The sequence below is a fragment of the Hippoglossus stenolepis genome, chromosome 12, assembly GCF_022539355.2.
Source record: "Hippoglossus stenolepis isolate QCI-W04-F060 chromosome 12, HSTE1.2, whole genome shotgun sequence".
In the NCBI taxonomy this organism is placed as follows: Eukaryota; Metazoa; Chordata; class Actinopteri; order Pleuronectiformes; family Pleuronectidae; genus Hippoglossus; species Hippoglossus stenolepis.
In genome coordinates, this window is record NC_061494.1 from 17,768,154 (window position 1) to 17,789,420 (window position 21,267).

At 40.4% G+C, this 21,267-nt stretch overlaps 1 protein-coding gene and 1 non-coding gene across 3 annotated transcripts in view; one reads left to right on the top strand and one right to left on the bottom strand.

Annotated features, from left to right (window-relative positions):
* Nucleotides 1-21,267, bottom strand: part of chrm3a (cholinergic receptor, muscarinic 3a) — a 74,849-nt gene that overhangs the window by 44,425 nt on the left and 9,157 nt on the right. The window contains exon 2 of one of the 2 annotated variants that reach the window (XM_035171742.2): nucleotides 4,001-4,115. The exons of the other annotated variant lie outside the window; for it this stretch is intronic. The gene's annotated coding sequence lies outside the window, so the exon portion shown is untranslated. The remainder of the gene's footprint in view (nucleotides 1-4,000; nucleotides 4,116-21,267) is intronic. 2 annotated transcript variants of the gene reach the window in all.
* Nucleotides 8,812-8,882, top strand: trnag-gcc. Its single transcript has one exon. It is a non-coding gene; the product is annotated as a tRNA-Gly (tRNA).

The following is a 21,267-nucleotide window of genomic DNA, read 5'->3' on the forward strand; positions in this document are numbered from 1 at the left end:
CTTCTGGCTACAACTCACATACATATAACAAGGTGTATGTTTTCTGACATATGTCATGGCTTGATAGAACATGCTTTGTATATGTAAAGTGATTCTTTTAAGAAACAGATTCATCTTTGACACTTAGAGATGTTCCAATACCGGCTTTAGTAATACAACAGTGTAGGATACAACAGTTGTGCCTATTTCAAATACACTGTTTGAAACAGGTACCCAGTATTGGCCAATGCGGTGTATATTGTATCTCAAAAACTCTATCTTTTGGTTAATTCAAATCAGCAGGTATTCTATATATAAATATAGGTTTCAAATGCCAAATGTTTTTTAAACCCTGAAAAAATTATTACTATTGGAATAATCCTTGCTGTTAATTTCCTTAATTTAATATTTGCTGGAAATCTTTAATTTACAATTTACACTTTACAACAAGTGAACAATAAAGACTTCATAATAACTTAAATAATCACTAACCGCTGCCTGAAGACTGTATATATATATTTTATTCAATATAACCCATTGCGCTGCAGGTATTCCATCCGTCAACACTTTTTCGGTTTGATGAAATAAACAAAGGGGAACAAAATGAACAGCATCCAACAGTTTTAATGAAGTTATACACAAGCTGACAACAACGAGATGAATAAAGTCAGTTTGCATATATTTCATCAGGGTTTTCCACAGGTACCATCCTTCACATTTTAAGTGCTGCAGGTGGTTGAAAACTGTATTTAAATTGAATGTTAGGAAGAGAGATGTTTTTTCTATGTCCTGTCCAAACTTTCCCGTCCCAATAGATCATAACAAACTCATTTTTCAAATGCACACTAACCAAAGCAATTCTAAACTATAGGCACTGTACAAAATATATGACTGACAGTATTTATTCAACTGATGTGCACAATAAGAGCTGAGTCAGGGTAAAATATGTAAGGACACTGTGTGTGTGTGTGTGTGTGTGTGTGTGTGTGTGTGTGTGTGTGTGTGTGTGTGTGTGTGTGTGTGTGTGTGTGTAGTAATGGACTTGTTAGATGAGAGATTTCCTAACTTAGTCATAGATTATTCTGTAATTGCAAGTTTGAGCCCCTGAGAAATGCGGCTGAATACCAAATAGCTTTTTATAATGTTTGAAGTAATGCACTGCTGCCTAATGAAGTCCCAGCAGACTGGTTTTATTCACTGTAGCTCACCTTTTGTTCTCACAAACACTCCGTCAGCTGCACCATGACAGACACGGCCAGAATATCTAGCAAGAAACATTAGACCCCTACGAGTTGGTCTCAATTTCACGAGACCTGCATTTTACATCCATGCAGCAATCTAGAGAAGCTTGTTTTCAATCATAATGTTTTCAATCATAAGAAACATTGATTGTAATTATGGTATTTTCCATCTACAATCTAGACTTCATCAAGTAACAAGTTAGACTGAAGAGGATGCTCGATATAGTTTTCTGGATTATCAATACACTTTAATGTTGAAATGATTTCTCCAGCGCAACTTTAATTGTGGGTTTTGGATAAACAACATTTGTCAGAGCATTTAAAACTTGAGCCGAATGATAACAATCTGCCACTAACGTCGTGAATGTCCAATGAAATCTAACGACACAACTAATTCATGACATAGATGAGACAAAAACAAAGCATTGCTTCAGACAGGTAATCATATTGTGAGGAATTAGGTGACACAAATGGTTTATCTGCGCCTTCCTACACTGGTGCCCAAATGTTCTCTACCTCATATCTCTCTCTTGCATAGCCTAACCACGTCTGCGCCTCCTGCTTCCACAAACCCAAATTAAATGCACGCTGACTGAGTTCTATCCAATGCTCTAGTGCTTTGAACCACTCCCGCTGTTGTACCCACGCTTGCAGATAGCTGGGTGACAAACTGTAAACCCACTGAACTCGATACAACATTTGCACTGAACATATGCACCGCTTCCACCGTGACAAATGAGCCATGCCTTCGGCGAGTTATTGAAAATTGTTTTGTTTTGTGTTTGCTTTACTTTTGGTACTTTGTGTTAGCTTCACTTACAGAGATTGCATTGATTTTAGCCCAAGGTTCTCGACTTTCAAATGAATGGAGGTCTGCTATCAATCATCACTTCATTGCCAGGCCTGATTTACATAAAGAGCCATTCTGGCCACAGGCCATAGTTAAAATGGCTACAGTTATTTAATGCTAACTATTTAGGAGAGTCGAAGGTAATGTTTTGGCACAGGACATGATTCACTGTGTTGATAGTACTATAATAGAAAATCGTCCCTCTGTTAGCTATGGGGGTGAATATTATTACTTTGAAACATAGTTATTGCTTCATAACCGTTGGCATTTGTTTTTCATTTAGAAAACACCATGAACAAGTTGTTTTTAATGTGTGGTCAGGGCCACATGTTACCCAATTGTTTTGTTGCCAGATTGGTTGATTGATGAAGCCTAAAAAGCACACAGACAATATAAAATATTCTAATGGCTTCTTCTATTTTCATTCTTTTTATTACTATGTTGTCACACCAGTTGAATTCAGCCCTGTTCGGTTTGAAGTAAATCACATAAGGTCTTTTATATCTGCTGGGTCACAAGAGGCAATTCAGCTTGTGCAATCCAAAATCCTATATCCCTTTCATTTATGAATCTAATGCACAAATCCATTTCAGTGGCTAACACACTGCCTGTCCCACAGCGTTATACTTTGCCTTTAATAACATTCTTATTTCAAACCTAACCCCCTGTTTCAATCAAACCACACATACGCTGTGGTCATGGCTGATATTTTCTTATTTCTCTGGGCTTCTCAGATAGTGATAGTAGTATTGGTATTTTAGTGTTGTGGTTCTTCTTATTAGGTTGATGTTATTATCATTTTTGTTGAATGTTCGGTCGCGTGTGCACTTATATTTAATTTCCGCAGGTAATGGCTTACAGATGTCTTGCACCCTCCACTCAGGACTCAAGCCCTATATGGGCCTTTGTTTATGCTAATAACAAACTGCCTGGAATGAGGATCCAAATTAAGCTTTTTCCACATGGCTACTTTGGGTTTCAAACATGGAGCATGATATTTTAGTTTAAATCATTTTCAGATCTGAGTGTAAAATTCAAAAAGTCCATTGCTATTGTATATTTTTCTTATTGTCACCAAAGCCCTCTATCAATTACCTGTGGAGATGAAGCCTGATGTGTCTTATTCCTTTGTGCTAAAGACTACTATGAGCCACACTCAGCACCAAATTACATTTTCCCTTAATGATGATTAACATGAGCAATGCAGTCGGTTTAGAGTCAATCTCACATCAACCATCCTGCTGCCAGAAATACTCACCAGAACAACCAAGTGCTGAAAACTGTGTTTGTCAAATACACCAATTACTAAACCTAAGTTTACAACAAGCTGCTGTATTCAGCAAATACAGGAAGTTACTGAGCAATTACATTTGGATAAATAAATGAGTTTATGGGTTTTGTTGCGTTTAGTGTTTTTAAATTGGATTTTTGTCAATACCCATCACCATATCTTCTTCATGCACATGCTCATTTACATGAACACACACATGCACAAACAGGGTTCATTATGTGCAAAGGCTTATCGATTCTATTGGAGGCAATTTCAGATAAAATACCAGTATACACCTCGTTCATTAAAGAAAAAGAGATACCTTTAATTACGAATTAATGATTGAATGATGTTTTATTTTTTCACTTGAAAAGGTTAGTGCTTCTCAGGCCAAAGGGCAAAATGACAATTCTAAAGCAAGTCGAGAAATGCTTTGGGAAGGAAGAAAAATGACAAAAAATGTTTTTACTTCAAAGGGAGTGGACATAAAGCAGTGAAAAAGACTTATGATAACGTGCTCTGTTTTAAAGGGCTCACTTTAACATGTCTAACGTGAACATTAACAGATGGTTGGGAGCTGCACATCAAGCCAAACGTTGACAGGGGGAGAGGAGATGGTGTCATTTGTGAATACAAGGGATTCTCTGAGTCTTAACTCACCAAATGTTTTGGGGAGGTGAAGTGTCTGGAGGTCACCTTTCAGCAGAGTGCCTTTCGGTGTCCATGCTGTCTACTGGGCGCGCGCGATTGTCCTCCTCCGGCCAGATCATGGCGTCTGGGAGGCAGACAGGGAGCAGGAAGGGCAGAGGGAGGAGGAGAAGAAGAGAAGGAGAGAAGGAGTTAAAGAGGATGTGTCCAAATTAGGGAGTGGAACCCCTATAGAACACTGAACTTTTTTTGCCTTTGTGAAATGAATGGGAAGCTTCAACAGGTGGTAACGTCCATAACACTGTGACAAAACGACTGCTCTTTCTCTGCAGAAAATATACATCCTGTCTCTGAAAGCAGCGCCAAAAGTCTTCAGTCGGCAACGAGTGTTTTCATGTGTGTCACTGCCAAAAAGCTCATGTTCCTCTGAAATCTACCGCAACATCTGCACTAGCATTAAAATCTTTCTTTACGCTTTATTTATGCAATATGTTTTAATCAAGGATCTACTGTAGCTACCATTCCCCGCTGGATAATATCTGTCAAAGGGAAGAATGGCAGTTCTTCATGTCTAGGGAAGTGTTCATGCCTTATATAGTCTTGGTCTAGTAGAGTTGCCTGCTGCACATAGCTGGATCTGGCCAGGGGCTAAGGAAGCAGACCTTATGAGAGCTCATTAAAAGAGTCTTCAAGTCTTAAGAGACAAATGTGAACGTAGTATAAAAAAAAAGAGCTTGTCATTAAAAATAATCACAAGTATTGGACCAGTTCCCAGACTGAGAAAAACATTTATTAATAAGGGGAAGACATAGTTGGCCTGGATGGACAAATGAGTGGAGAACGGTCACGGCCGGGGCTCAGTATTAACATTCAGACGATTCATAAATGCCTCCACTTTTGTGAAACAAATAAGCCCACTACTGCTGCCGCACACTAGAGGATATTTGGGCCAATCTTAGACCCGATTTGCCCCTTCAGAAATTTGCGAGGGGGTTCTCGACTGGAGGTCACTCTGTGCCGATTATCTGCCCAAATAATCCTGAAGTTTACAAAATAATCTTAATGCTACCGATTGAGTCCCCGATTTCAAATCTTAAATATTAAACATGTTTGATATAATCGGCTCTGACAGAAACCCACAATAGCGAGAGAGAGAGAAAGGGAGAGAGAGAGAGAGAGAGAGAGAGAGAGAGAGAGAGAGAGAGAGCTGACCGGGAAACGTCACCAACCGGATGTAGCGCACTCGTACAGCTGTGACTAAAAGAATCAATCAATTTCCAGCTCACTCCAGCTCCACTTCCTCACGCTGCAAAATGTATACACCTTCTCAGCCATGACTACATCAATAACTTTTTTTTTTCGGCTGCAAAACAGAACGCGCGTTGTCGGTCTTCCTCCACGTTTGTTTTTCTTCTGAAGACACGATTAATGTGTGCTTCACACTCCAGTTCAGAAGGTGGCGGTAATGCACCTAAAAGTACTTTGCCAACCACCATATAAAAACTGAAGAAGAAGATATCTCGAGTTTCTGTGAGATTTCAAGTCTCTAGAATCGCCACTGTGAAATTGTCTCCTACATACAGCAAGTGTGTGGTCTGACGTTCTGGCCAAATCTTACAGTGTGTGTGTTGTGATGACTATAAGATTAAAATTCGGTTAAATCTGTCATTATATATGTGGTCTCCCACAATTTCACGAGATAGAAATCCTCTAGTCTGCAGCAGCCCTTACATTCACAAATTGCAACTCAAAGGTCAATCTAGGAAGCATTTCTCCTCTAATGGGGAAGTTGTGTGACATTTACAAGCAAGGACGATTCTCTTCGCAGGGAGACACAAAGGCTTCATGAATACTAAAGTAAAAGTACACAAATTTAAATAAAATATCTTAACCCTCACTGTTTTCTAACAAGGCATTCTAACAAATGAAGTACTTCCTCCTATTAATGATGCTCTCACGTGGCCGATCTGCTTCACATTTCCCCCCCAAGTCTGGAGGGGCGCTCTTAAGTGAGCCATAAAGAGGCCTGAACGAGACAATTACCATTTTTCAAGTTTCCACTTTAAATCTGCACTAAGTCTTGATATGAGTCTCAATTTGCATTAAATATCCCATGAATGAGGAGGTTTTTCCCCCATTATACGAAACAGTAATTATCCCGACAGAGACTGTGAATGTACAATAGCTCATTATCAATCTGAGAGAGAAATGTGTCATTTAGTACATGTGAAGGCCACGACTTTAAAGTGATAGATAACTTATATAAGCTCCAGTCCTCCATTTCACAGTGAATTATTCTGTGGTAGGAAATCTTGAAGGGTTCTCTTTCAAAATGAGACTGTGTGGAATATAAAAAGAAAAAAAGGTTGAGCAAATGGTTAGCGTATTAATTTTCACCCATCAGGAAGACACAAAACACTTCTATGATTCCCTGCACTGCTAATAAATCTGCTGTATTTGTGACAGACTGTAATAACATTACATTCACTTAGTGAATGACCAAACAAACCCGATGGCCAAATAGTTCGGGCTCATACCATATGGGCATCTCCAGTTCTATTTGCTGCATCTCTTCACTCTTCTGTGCCTGTGTCCAAAGTAATAATCAAGTGATTGCATAAGTCTCCAAACACGTCAGTTATACACAAGGCTACAGTATATCTAAAGTTATAGAGAGCTGCCGCAGGTCCTGGAGGACACGAGAACTTCTGCATGCATTAAACAACAAGGAAACGTGTTGGTGTCAAGGAGCACCTGGCTGCTTCAAGTGTAATAAAAAGAGGCAGGGAGAGTTTACAGCCTCCTCGGGACAACAGAGGGGACTGACAACTGCCACTGTGTTACTTGGTTGGATTGTGCAAATCCTTAATCGTTTTCTTCCGACATGAAGACCATTGTCTCACCGAGCTATGCACCAGTGTAAATCTCCAAAGCTCTTCACATTTATTAGCCAAAAATACATTTATATCTTCTTCCACTGACTGTTTATCATTCCCTGTTAGTGCAGAGCAACGACACGGACACTAAAAAAACTGCCTGTGAATAATGTGCTGTAGGATTTGTGTTATTCAAGTCATGTGCCCTGCTGCGTTAGGTTGATGCAAGAGCTGCGAGCTATGATGTTTGAGGCGTGATAAAAAATGGGGCGAAAACTTCATTGAATGTTGAGGCAAAAGAGGGAGAATGTTTACTGAGTCTTCTCCTGATATGATGTATCAAACAACCTTGCAGCAAACTCTTCATCCCTCTGTGGTAAATGCTTAAAGTGACTCAGTATCTAATCACCTGCTTGTAAGGGCTTTGCAAGAGCCTCTGTAGCCTCAGTGAGTGTCTTACAAATGGCTTTTTTTTTTTGATGAAGTGATAGTGTGGAGGAGTGTATATTGTCTCCAGCTGTAACTCTGAATGCAAGAATGCGAAGGAGGGAGGCCGTTTGTGTGTGAGTGTGTGTGTGTGTGATTGAGAGAGACAAAAAAAGACAGATATATACAGGGAGACAGACGGAAAAGAGTGTGTTTCTTATGGTTGAACCACAGTTGAGATTCAGCCAAGGTCATCCTCTTACTTCTGACATACATGGAGCCAGACTGAGCCTCTCACTTGGACGCTCTCCATCTGCTACCACTGATAAGCCCGGCTATACTCCCCATGTGCAGCTGATAGTCACTGTGGCTCTGTGTATTGTGTGGATATATAGTTTGATTAAACCACATAAGGATTTTCTTGGATTCGCAATAAAGACAACGTAAGTCTCACATGTACAATAGAGGCCTAAAAATAATATAAAGAAGGGCTTCGATACTTCTGAAGGATACTTCTCTGTATGTGTACTTTAATAATGTACTGCAGTAAAAAAAAAAAGAGAACAAGAAGCACTCTGCAGTCACACATCCTGTTCAGTAATTTCACTGAGAGGATCGTTCCAGCCACAAAGGTGGACTTTGATATTCTGTTAGTTGGTTTATGCATATCAGCCGAGAAACTCAATTCCAGGCAATCAAAGAGGGTTGAAACTGCTTCACCCTTAATAAGACCTGAACTGGCCTAAGTGGACTGAGGTTAAGAGGTGTGTGTGCAGCAGGTTTGCTCTGCTTTGATCTCAGGAGATCAACAGTCAGGAAGTACCCTGCGAGCCACAGCCTCCCTTCAAAAGTTCTATGAGAGAAAAAAAGATATCTTTCTAGCTCGTCAGTGTGAGCATGTTTCAGTTTGTACTTTTCTATATGCCAGCTGTTTAGATGAACTTGTAATGACTTGAATTCAAGACTAGGGTTCGGGTAAGGTCAGCAGTTCCTGCAGAAACATTTGGGAGATAATAATTACTGTATGAAACTGTTTGCCCAATGCCCTCATCGTTCATACTGGAACCCCTTCTACTGTCAGAGGGAAACTCTGCAGTTGTTAGGGCATTGGTGGTTCAGTGGAAGAATTCTCGCCTGCCACGCGGGAGACCGATTCCCGGCCAAAGCAGTAGTTTTACCCAATTTTCTCTTGGAATTAAGAAAATATAGTGATTCAAACAAACTTTAATTGTCCCCTGTTGGGGCTACCTTCATGATGATGGTTACATGTGAATGAAGAAAGTGGCAATAAAGAAATATTATTTGTTTCAATTTCTCAAAGAGTAATTCATGGATCTTTGTGTAAAAATCATGCATATTTAGGGGCCAAATAACTATGAGTGTGTTCAATATGGTGCAGCTTGATTGAATTTAAGCGGACTGCTGGCCCCTGGCGGTGGTATGTGCTTGACCAATGCCCTCATAGTTTATACTGGAACCCCTTGTACTACTGTCCGTGAGAAACTCTGAAGTTGTTCATCAGCATTGGTGGTTCAGTGGAAGAATTCTTGCCTGCCACGCGGGAGACCCGGGTCCGATTCCTGGCCAATGCAATGGCTTTACCTAAGTACCCCTTGACATCAACAAAGTATAGTGATTTAAAAAAAATTGAATTGTCCCCTTTGGGGCTTCCTTCATGATGAGCATATTTGCTGTTCTGTTAGGATGCTTTGTTTATATGTGTGATAAAAATGAAACACTGCTTTGACATGGTGATACTGGGCATTAGCCATGAAGAACAGAAATCTGGTGCTTGGATCAATAAACCATAGAAACTTTACAGCGACTTCATTAAACTTCCACATTGCTAAAATAAAATCCAAATGAAATGAACTCTGCTAAAAAAAAGTTCTCTAAAACCTCAGTAAAGAAAAAAGCAGTTTCCCATTATCAATCAATGATCTGAGAACTTTGAATTTAGAGCTATATTTGTTAAGGTTTCCAAAACTTTTAGAGAAAACTGAGCATATTTGAACAATAAAACAACATTAATCTGTTCTCCTACATTGTTATTTTTCTGTGTATACTTGTGTAATCTTTCCAAGAAACACGATACCAGGGAGAAACAGAGTGTCTTTGAAAATTTGCCAAAAGGAAAGCTTTCTGACCCGCTCACATTTGTGAAGAGCCATGTCTCTGGAGATGTCAGCACAGAGACAATATATCTACTGTCACAGCTCATTTCAGGACACATTCAAGATTTCTTCAATCTTTGTTTTCAGACATAGCAGCGCTGAAGGCAGAACAGGACACCGTGACCTCACAGTAAAACTGCATCGGTGCCAGGCAGTTGCCAAGCTCCTCAAAGTGATAATCCAAATATAAACATGAAGGTCATCCCACCAATGACACTCAAAAAAAGTACTCAAACTGACAGCTCTTTTAAATATATACTAGACAACAAATAAATAAAAGTTATTAATGATGTCAGAAGCTGCAAATCATTATCATATCATCCATCCATACCACTTATCCTTTATCATGTCATATCAAGACAAATAAATTAGCAGGATTATATATAAATATATATGGCAGTTCCCTAAACATGCACCACAAGGGGCCTATTTCATATTTTAGAATCAGTATACTTTGGTGATTGCAAGGCTGATACCCTATCTTGCCACGACAAAGAAAGTAAAAAACAATTCCTGGATCTCCAAATTTAATCAGATCCAGACAAGAGGACGCACATGCTCAACACAAGCTTTACGAGCTAGTCCACTCATAGATTGGCAAAGGAACAAGAAGGAACAACAAGGAAAGCAAGACATGCAAGAACAGATATATACAATGCTGAAATGAAATTAATCAAAAATCCTTCATCACAAATGGACGAGTGAAGGATACACATGAGGCCTCAGGAATACAAGAGTTGGTGATTGAAATGTAAATTAATAAACTTTGAATTTTCTCTGTCCTTTTCCACCTCGGTCTTTTAGCAGAGATACTCATGATGACTGTGGCTTTGACAGCAATGACCCTGTGGTGCAAGTAATACCAACATTGAAATAATAGCCCATTGTGAACACAGTAAACGGCTCTCGAAAGGTCTGGTATCTGCTGGGTTAACATTTGAATGGCCTGCTGAAAGGCCCCTCAGATAAAAAACCTTTTGTCATTTTAGCAAATGACTCATGGTCATATTAATGAGCTTTCTGCGTTGAATCGGGATGGGCAAACACACAGGTATAACCACACACAATTTCCTGTGTTTATCTTGCTGACGACACTCAGTCAAGGTCATTGGTTGATGACCTTTCGTGCGGGTCCAGATATGAAAGCTTCAAATACATCACTAAACGCGGTGTAGTGGCCGAGAAGCATAGTCAAAATATCCCCACTTCTCTTCTAAAATAGAGCTTACATTCACGGCCATCATTTTTTTATTGGTTTAAAGATTTACATGCTCTTCATGTTCATAAAACACACCACTTTCTTCATTCTGTTCATTGCTGCCGCTCCTCTTTTCAGCCTCTGTCTGAAACACTTGGTTTTAGCTCCCGTCACTTTACGCCCCCCCCAAATATAGTTGGATCATTTGCTCTCTCAAGGGGCACAAGTGCTGTATTATATTCTCTTTAAAATATGGGGAATTACATTAAGAGAGCTGTATGGGAAATGATAGGAGTTTGAACCTCGGTGAAGTGATTTCCAGAATGTGCCAATTCACTGAATTCCCTCTAATATCAATAGAGTCTCTGATACTTCATGCCATTGCCGAATTTACATATGCTTCCTCACATCCACCTCCATTATCAGCCCATTGATCCTGCTGAAGCAAACAATGTCACATAATGACAGGTCTAAGCTATGTCATGTCAAATTACATTCAAATGTATTCATGTAAAGTGCTTTAAATAAACAGGTTGTTCACAAGGTGCAAGAGTGCCTGCGTCACCGGTGGAGGGAGTGAGACTTGAATGGGTGGAGAGCAGTTATCTGCCCTGGGTGTGAATTAAAAATCAGAGCTCGGTCTCCACATCATTAACCCTTCGGAGCCGCACTGACCTTAGATGTTCATCTGATTTCGTCATGTTGTGGTGACTATGGAAGTGGAATGGGGTGAGCGTGCGGGGGCGCCCCTTTGATGTTGCAATGCAAAATGTCTTTTATCTCTCGTGGAGCGTTTGAGACCGGGCCAGCTGTCCAAAAACTCAATTACAGCGACTCCGAATGTGAACCGACAGCATAAGAGGAGGCGTGAGGCACGGAGGTGTGATCAGCAGAGGGGAAAAAATAAATAAATGTAACTCCACCAGGACAAAGGAGCCGAAAACTGAGAAACACAAACACAGAGAACAGATTTTTAAGATGGAATCTGCTCTTTCTAACTGAAATCAACAGCAGTGTGTCCGTCCACATGTTCCTGGTGGCAACATCACCCCAAAACAACCAAATCCTTATTCATCTCTGAATGTCTGATGCACAGCTGGTGTACAAATAAGCTTTTTATCGAAGTTCATGTTAGTGGTTAATGTTCTGTTTGATGAATAATTGAAGACAGCCTGCTTGACAAATGTTGCACAGGGTGAAATTCTTCAGTCCATTAAGTCAGTCATCATCCGGGGTGTCATCACGACATGTACCACGAAAGTAGAAATAATAATACCCAGAAGCTAAAAGCTCTTAGCATGTTCAAAAAGCTGTGTGGGAAGTGTCCCCCATGAAGTGTACTGTGCCCTAGAAACAAGGTGAAAAGGGAAGGGAGAAAAAGTAAGAGTGAGAAGTGGGAGAATGGAGGGGATGACAGGAAGAAGAGGTGGAATATGTGTGTCTGCATCTTTGTGCATCTGTGTGCTGTGTATATGAACAGAACTGGCAGGCCCCTCCGCCTGCATTCTTTCGTGACTGTGAAAAGATGCACTGCAGCTCGGGCGAGGAGGGAGGAAAGACGAGAGGGGAGGAGGTGGGGAGGAGAAGAAGCAGAGGCATGGCTTTTTACATTAGGCCTTTCATCTCTCTCCTGCCATCGGTCATCAGAAATGGGAGAACACCGGCTCCCCGACACCGCGCTCCGTTCCAATTCCATTTAGCTCAGGACTGGTTGCGGCTCGAAAGAATGAGAAAATAAAGTTTTTTTTGTATGATGTCCCAAAAGGAGCAAAAAGAATTATTCATGCAGGAAGGAATTTAACTGCATTGTCCCACCGCCAGGACCAACAGAAATAATATTCTTGGTTTTCAAATAAAGACGAAAGCTAAGACGAGAAATCAGACGAAAGCTATTTCTAAACTAAACCACTAATAGTCATGAAGTTCTTCCTGTGGACTCCGAAAAAAGAATTGGAAACTTATCGTGAAATCTCATTTCCTTGGTTTTTGTGTGTCTCATACAAACAAACGATGCAGAAGAAGACGGTCTTTTCTCACATATTAATGACACTTAGTGGGTGTTTTTTTTTATATATCGTGGCCATGATTCAACTTGCAAAATGCTGAGAAGTGTTTGTTTTTTCAAGGAGAAGCTCTGAGAGAATCATACGTTTGCCAGTGTTGTGAAAACTTGTCTTTAGAAATCACAGGCACATCATCTTTGGGGCCATTTGTTTTCCTTCTCCCAAGTTATTTGTGCAGTTTGACCTGATAATCCTGCACAAACAGAAAGTCATAAACAGAACGGAGCCGAAACAGGATCTTCACTCGGAGAACTTATTGAAAGAACGAGCAATAATGGAGGAGACGTCTGAGCTGTGTCTGTGCAGCATTTTTAAAGACAATAGTACAATATTTAAACTGATAATTGTGCAGGAAGGAGTGAAATAAGCGACACAATAAAAAATGTGGTGAATTGAGTTGTAAAAGAAACTTCCCAGTAATCCTGGAAACTAAAAGACAGCATGTTGATGCTGTCTTTCAGTTGTCTTACAGATCTGTATGCTAACGCACACCAGCGATAACAGACAGGTATTCTTCACCCGTCCCCAGGAAGCAGCAGTGAGCCGGAGTTATGACAGCTGAAGGGTTATTACCAATTAGACTGGCTGTGTCTCTATGTCTGTGTGACTGAGGAGAGGGGGGCAGAACAGCTGAGCCTCTGCCACAGGAGGTAACAAACAGAAAAGACGAAACAGCAGTGGTCTTATCAGGGAGAAAAGAAAAATCTCCTCAGGACTACAGAATAGAAAAACAGAAAGAAGACGAGAAGGAGAAGAGAGTGAGATTTAGAAACTGAGCCTCAGAGGTTTAGGGACTAAAACCACAGTATAACAGTAACAAGCTACCTGCTGGCCGCTGTTTAACAGAGCAGTCATCTTCAGAAATCACACAGTTTCACCATAACAACTGTAACTTCAAGAATACACTCAATGGAGTTTACAGGAAAATGTAAGAATGTCAACAGTGAACTGAAAGGACACTTTAGGGTATGTTGGTGCTTTCACAATGCTACAAAGAGCTTGATGACATGCACTGAAGTCTGGACATGTTCCTGGATGTTTGCGGAGGGACGTTTTGTGGACAGCGCCCTGGTAAAATATCTGGAAAACAAGATTCGAGAGCCTTTGGGGGCCAACCCCTAAACTGTTAAACATGCTGCAGGGAATGAAATAGTACGTAATATCTTCCCTCCTGCATGCAGGTGCCCCCCCTCACCTGAATGTTCCATCAATGTCTCTGTCTGACCTGCACAACCTCCTGCTGCATTGTTCATATGTGAAAACCAAATTCTGGAACATGTCCAGAATTCTTTCGAACAGTTTCCAGAGTTCATGTCTGAAAACAGGTTGTGCGTCGGTTCATGATTTGTTTTATTGTACAGCTGCCTCACTATCCAGAGGGACACCAACCACCTTATCTGTGGGGCCCAGTTTATTATCCAGTGAAGAGATAATGATGCTGAGGTACATGCCTCCGCAATAACAACACCCAGATTCCAACAAGGCATTAATGAGAAGTTTTGAGACTAATTAAAACAAACTCTGCATCATCGGAGAGAGACACTCACTTAAACTACTTCAGTTGACCAAAGTGTTTCTTCTATGACGGTGGTTTCTAACCCGTCTGTCCGTCCTGTCAGATGAACTCATGTAGCTCTTCATCGACACCTACCGTCATCCTCCAATTCGTATAATATTGGATGTTATTTAACACTATTACAATAACTCACTATTTCCATTACCTTTAGCTGTTTATTTTAACCATTTAGCTTTAGACTATTTAGAACATTTAAACATTACTTTTACATATGTAAGATAAGATAATCCTTTATTAGTCCTACATTACAGCAGGAAGAGGACATTCAAAAATCATCATCATAAATAAAGTAAAGTAGTAATAAGTAGCAACACTTATAAATGTGGAAAATATAAAAACAAGATATAAATGGAATAAAAGTGCTATATACAATTGTAAAAAGATTTCATATAAATATCATATTTCTGCTTTTTCAAATTGGTTGAGAAACCCCATCATCTCTCTACGTAGCCCCACGGGTAAAGGTATCCGTGGTTGGAAACCACTATGTCATGAGATATAGCCTCTTTAATGATTGAGAGGGCATTTTGTTAGAAAGAAATAAAATAAAAAGATCACCTCCAGCAATGCTCTGTCGCCCACTGTAGTACAGAAACTCATCTGCTGTTCAAAGCCTGAGAAATACCTGCAGCACAGATGAACAGGAGGTCGGGAAATAATCAGAGTCAATAAAATTATAAAAATGCAAAGCAGCCAAAACAACATGCATCACAGCGCACAGCACAACTACCTTATTAGAAAACAGCCACCCGATCCACACCTAAACGGATCCATAGTTTACTGGATGGGTGAGACAAATATAGAGAGGTTCATGCCTCTTCAGCTTCTTTGTTTCGTCTCTGCTCGGCTGGATCAAGAGTTAATTCTGCTCAGAGTGACTGTGGGCTGCAAGTGACAGCAGTGAATTAATGATTCATTATGCCCAGTATAAGCAAACACTGAGCCGGGGAGGGAGGAAAATGGATTTACACACATCCAACGCTAACCATGACATCTTCTCAGCTATTAAAAAATATCCAGATACCCACGTAGAAAGATTTGAAAGCAGCAGATCTGGTTTGTAAAACCACAGCATATTATTACTTTTTCAAAAAAACTAAACCTTCCAACTTTCAAAATGGGTTTTTCAGGGGCACAGACTTTTATTGAAAACCTACTCCCTAAGAAATCTAAAACCCCAAAACTTCAATGTTGATAATCATTCATTATAAATGTTATATTTTGCTTTCTCCGCCCGGGGCTGCCTTGTAAATTAATTACCCCCTCTTCTTTTTTATTCAGGCCAGTCACTTGAGTCCTCACTACATCTTAGCCTCGCCATATGTTTTGTGCTACAAGATGAAGCATTAAAGAAGTTAGGAATCTATGGAGTCTGCGGGGGGGCTTGATGCTAGAGAGAACGTCATTAAAGTTTGATCCTACATGTTAGAAAAATATTTCTCCAGATGGGGATTATTAATGCTGAGAAAACTGCACAAACGCAGTGTGTGTCGTACAAGCATTTTCCATTAACAGACACACTGCTGGTTTGTGCTTTGGGATAGTTTGTCCCTCACACATCTGAACGCTTCTCCAGGCTAAGACCTCCTGGCATAGCTACAATACTAAAGTTTTTTAAGGTTCACACATGTCTGCAACCCTCTTAATCTCCTGTGTTCACAGATCACCTCAGGGCCATAAATTCAGCCGAGCATCACAGATTAGAGTCTTGCTTCTCTAGTTTCTATTTTAGGAAGTGTTGTTCAAGTTCACAAATGTTATATCATCCTTTCCTGTTACCTTTTTTTTCGTTTCTTTCCTCTCTATCGCTGACATAACCCAAAGTAAAAGCATGAGTGAATTCTTACATGAGGTAGAATTCATCGTTAAGTCAAGAAAGGGTGATATAAAATGCTGCTAGCTTGTAAAATCCCCAATTATAATATTGGTGGATTTTCTGGCCTATGAAAGCGTATTAATGTATCAAAAAAGCTGCTGTACACATTTTAAACAACACATCAACAGATGCTACAATCTTTCACACTCCAGAGATGTGAGGTTAGAAAACGGGTGGTCTTGTTCAGACAGGACTTATGAGCAGGTTGAATTCGGAGGCACTTATGTCCAATGGCCTTATGGCTGTACATCTGCATATGTCAATGTGATGGATGAGGGGGGGGAGCAAAGATCGAATGACCTCAGTGTTCCGAGAAGCCTCGTGTGAGGTTGGCTCCTGTCCTGTCACTTCCGCTGACTGATGGTCGCAATGAAGGCAAACATGCCCCTGCAATCACAACGATAAGGCTACGATGGGGGCGCTAATAAATGCGAAGTGCGTATACAATTTTGTTGATTACCTATTAAAGAGAAAGAGTAAATGCTATGAGTCTGTTTAGAGTCAGCAGCACTCACAGTGACTGGATAAATATTGGTGCATGTTATGCTGCGAGGAGCACAGATAAAAATGGAAGTGTTTGCAGGCACAGCACGGTGGTGCACCCAGCTGGGACGCGCTCTCCATAAGACCTCTTCCACATTCAGTTCCCACAATTCAATTTCAGTTTACCAGGACACGCATGTGGTCGTTGAGGAAGAGAAAACAGGCGCAGATTCACAGACTCATGTGAAGACTCCACATTCACATCTTTTTGAAAGTGTGCATAAATTTAGAAAAGGAAATCCACATGAGATGCAGCAAAAATCCTCAATGACCAAAAGTGTGTATCAGGGAAGTGAAAAGCCATTTTCAGACTTGAACCCTGGAGAATGTCTGCACACTTGGGTTTGGAGTTCCTCAGGAGTTTGCCTTTCACATATGAAAAACACAGCAGGAGATTCTTAGACGTGTTCACAACAACAGAAAAGTCTCCAGAGTGTTCGAGCGAGGCGTGGCGCTGCATGCAGGAGGCAGGACATCAAACTTCCACCCATGAAAACATGTTTTTGTTTACAGCACATCCACACCAGCGGTGGCCCTTGTCACCAAAAGCTCTTGAATCTCATTGGTTGTCCAAGTTGAAATCTTTGTTGGTATCTTCTACATATATGACTCCATGTATTTGTATTCTTTTTGTTTATAGAGTGTTGCTTCCGTTTTATGTTAGAAGCGTCTTCAACAAGCCCACTCGTTTGCAGTGAATCCTCCAGGTCATTTCCTGCTGTATTCTCATATGGGCTCAATCGGACATTATTCATAGTTTTTACTCGGGGGCTTGCAGGAGAAACTCTGAACAATGTCCACAGAAACTGACTTGGACATTGGCGTTCTCACACACAGCCCACCCAGATGATTTCCGAAGATTATCTAGATTTCAGAGTATGTTTGAAAGCAGCTGAATTGAATAAGAAGAATTTGAATCGTGGGAACGGAATGAGAAGTATATTCTATAAATGAAGGTTCTAGTATCACATTTCTGTCCATCATCTAAGCTTTCAGCAGCTCAGAGCCACACTGAGCAGGGAGATAAAAATACTTTGGTTGTGACACCAACGTGTGAGCTGAAGAATCTGGACCGTCTGGAAACTCCAGGTCTCATCAGTATTCTTGGCCTGTTAATGTTAGCGTTCAGCGACGGAGCATTTCATACAACAGGCCAGAGGCTCTGACTCTCAACTCCACCAAGACACTTACATATATTACCAAGAAATCTGGCAGTAACATGATCCACCTTCTTTACACTTGCACGGGACAGTGCTTGGAAACTAACAATGGAATTAAGGATCCCTAACACTGGATCGAGAACAATGTAAATAACCTCTACCACATCCTGATTATGATATATGGAGAGCAAAGTGCTGCACTCAAACTTTCTGCCATAGCTGAGACACAATAAAAGGGGTCATTACAAAAGCAAGGAAATGACTCAGACTCTGTTTCACTTGCGCTCCAAAGAACCGTCGATCATTGTTGGGGCATTATATCACCTCAAATCCTGATATCCAAACGCACCAATAATAAACAGAGTGGCGGCGAGGGAGTCACAGGGTTATTCCGCTCCCCTGGTGGTTCTCAGCAGTTGGGGATTAAGCAGGATGTGACTGATGTGATGACAGGAGCTTAAAGAAAATGAGGCAGATGACTATAAACTCTAACTGCCCCTCGATGTCTGAGCTGAAAAAGAGATTCAATTAGATTAATTTAAAGAGCTTTAGTGAGACTAATCTGGATAAAATAAAAAAGTGATTAAATAAGCAAAGGGGAAGTCACAAAGAGGTGGCACAGCCTGAGAGAAAACTTCAGGAACTTGCTCAGGGTCAGTGACAACACGGAGCCTTTTTTAAGTGAATATCCCAAAAGAGCCGCGGTAGTTTATCCTCAAAGCCCTTTTATAATAACACCTCAAGCAATCACAGTAGTTATCCCATTTTCTACATTCCATCACCATGTTGGACATTTCAGTTATTTACAACCAACATGTAAAAATAATTATGCAATTGCAGCATCTGTTAAAAACAAATTGTAAATGGGCACGTTGTGAGCAGCTCCAGTACTTTTTTTAAACCACTAGGGGGAATCAAAATTGGATTTTTTAGCCATGCTAGGGGCGTGGCTCTGTGAATGGTGACGTGGGTAAGTCGGTCCACCACGTTGGTCCACACTGTTACCATCAGTGTTTACCTTTGTGCTTATAGTGCATTTAGCTTCAGGCACCATTGCCGCCCAGAGCCACAAGCACTGCTGTAGACGCTTAAATTAACTTTCAATATGTACCTACATATTTTAATACATATATGTATAATACATTGTTTGCAGAGGAATCCCCAAAATCCTCCCAGCAGCTGTTTACTGGCTGTAGCTGCAGTGTTGACTCTTTCATCAGAATCACACTATAATACAATATATTCCATTGCAATAATCTAAATTAAAATTGAATCTGAAGGAAATGTAAAAACCACTGTGAAGATTCGGTCTGAGTCACAGACACAAATTCATGACAAAATGGCAAATCTGCAGTGTGCCCGGTAATTAGTACGACCACAACATCAGCTTCTTCATCCTCCTCAGTACAAGCTGATGTTTTTGAAGCAGCAAAATTCCCAAATTATAACTTTAACGGCTCCTGGCTTTGTGCCTCTGCCAGCTCTGCTGGAGAATAACAGTCCATTGTGTCCTTTGTCTTCCTTGTTTGCCACTTTTATTTGAAGAGATTTAACTGAGCTCTATGCCAGGACACCAGCTCTTTCTAAATCAAACTGATTCAGCCATTGTTTTTCTCATGTTTACACTATATACTTCTCTGAGTAAATATTGATAAATAATAAGCTCCTGCGACTACAATGTATTGCCTGTGTATGCAATAAATATGTCCACCTGGGGTTATGATTACATTTCAAAGAAACACAGAGGGTACCAAGCCAATAAACAGTTTCACTTTTTTTCTACCAACATAACTCTGCAAAAAACTTTTGTATGGAGACATGCCAGGAAATTCCATCCATCCTTCTTTCCTCTGGCCCTGCTCTTCATCCCAAAGACACCAGTAAGTTTAAAGTAGTAGTGATTGTCTAGTTCTCTAAAACCTCAGTCTGTTGATTGTGTTCTACATGGATTAAAAAATTGGACCAAAGGCAACAGAAATACTTCTACAACTTTTCTTTCACAAAGCTGCTCGATAAGGCTCGTGCCCGAGGTTGGCTCTAGCCAGAGGGCTTGCACGGCTGATAAGGACAAACTGAAAACAGATGACCGGTCCTAAAAACCTACTCCAGTGATTCATGTCATTGCACTTTTCTCTTAAAGCTTTCATGCCATGCCAAGTTACACACATTCCTGTGATGAGCTCCAGATTATTATCACTTTGCTAAATGGAAGTAATCCCTGGGGAGGTGTTAAAGGTTTTATATTGCTCCATCCAAAAAAGGGTGGTGGAGTGAAAATGCCAGCAAAGGAAGGTGGCATCCGCTCATCGCAACAGCGAGTGTTGCTACTAGAGACCAAATGCAAATTGTCATCTTGCATTAGTTTAATTGGTTGTGGGAGACCCTGATGTGAAAGTCATTTCTGTCATTAATCTTTTGGGGGTGGTGATCACGCTGCATCCTGCAGGCTTTATGCTGTTAAGAGGTGAGGCAGCTTTTTATATTTGTTTATTTTGATCATGAATGTGAGATTGTCTTCATAGACAAAATAACAATGTTAAGGATCATGGTAAATTATTATCTTGTATTATCTGAACACTTCAATCAAAATTAGTGAAGCAGAATTCTTTGTTTCTACTCCATTAATAATCCCATTTTTTACACAGATTGTTAATGTATAAAAAAGACAGAAGATCTAACTGTAAAGGATCAAAACCTTAAAAATGTTAAATAGTTTGACGAAAGAAAAAGCTTTTAATTCTCTACCTTATTATCATCAGGCTGTTGTCTACTTCTACCTCAGATCTCCATGGTAACATTGTACATCTGCATCCCACTTGTTTAATTTTGTCACAGCTTTCAACCTGACCATTAAGAATCCACCACTGTGCAGTTAAAGAGTGACACTAAAGTACTGAACCAAACACTTCTTTAGAGAAACAGTGAGGGGTCAGCAAATAGCAGTAAAACGATTTCTGTAGCCTTTTGTTGCTTCAGACTTGTGTAAATGTCAGGATTTGATTCACTGGCCTGGGGACTGCAGGTGTTGTTGGCTCCGATTAATTTTCCTCTCCAGAGTTTAGCCAGAGGGCTCGATCTACATCTTCCCCGAGCCTGGTACAAGTTCTACAACTACCTGACTCTTTCTTTAAAACGTCAATCAAACAGAGGAAGCAGGAAAACCCAAAGACAGGTGCTGGTTTGAACTCTTTTAAAGGATGGAGGAAATTGTCACTCAAGTGCTCCGGGGGAAAGAAATAAGAAAATGAAATTGCAAGCGGTGTTGTTCGTTTGACTTTACTTTAAATGTCTCACTCTTAACTTTGACGTTTGGTTTTGAACTTGGACAAGTGAGCTGAGGCAAGTAGAAAGCTGCACAGGAGCCAAACTTCAAGCATCATTTAGAGC